Below are 669 nucleotides of genomic sequence, written 5' to 3' on the forward strand. Positions count from 1 at the left end.
TTTGTACTTTGATTTCTGAGTACTTTGATTTTTTACTTCTGCCACTTTAAAGTTTGAAGTGAGCTGCAGCAGACCACAGGACAGCAGAGCAACTTGAAAAGGGAGGAATTTTCCCAGTACTATATTCAGTCTGGGTTTTTATTTGGATATTGAAATCTCTCCATAGTCTTTCCAGCTACAGGTATTACATGCTCTGCTACTTTAAAACCAACAGGAGGTATTCCCTCACCTACAGTGGTAAACGGACGATGCCGGCTATACTCAAAATCCCCATTCCTGTGTATCTTATCTATGTGTTTCTGTGTAATACTGTTATGGGGAAAATACTCCCTCTGAGCAGTGTACATTTCCCTCATGAAACTGATGGAACTAATTTTTTAGGGAACTGAAAATTTAAAATAATCAGCATTTGTCCAAGGGATGTTATATCAGTGTCTAAAAACGAATGCAGAATGAGCAATCCTGCCATCATACGTTTGAGAACGACGAATGAGAATTTTCACGAGGAACTCCCTTTACCGTGGGAAAACCGCAGGGCATGAGAAGGCAGCACCGGATCTATCCTTCCTGCTCTCCCCGCTCTCTGCTGACGGAGTCCGCGCCCCGCCAGCCGCTCCCGAGCAGCCTCCTCCGCTGCTCCCGGCGGACCTCAAACGCAGGCGGCCGGGA

The sequence above is a fragment of the Pygoscelis adeliae genome, unplaced genomic scaffold (genome assembly GCF_000699105.1).
Source record: "Pygoscelis adeliae isolate BGI_AS28 unplaced genomic scaffold, ASM69910v1 Scaffold392, whole genome shotgun sequence".
Taxonomy (NCBI): domain Eukaryota; kingdom Metazoa; phylum Chordata; class Aves; order Sphenisciformes; family Spheniscidae; genus Pygoscelis; species Pygoscelis adeliae.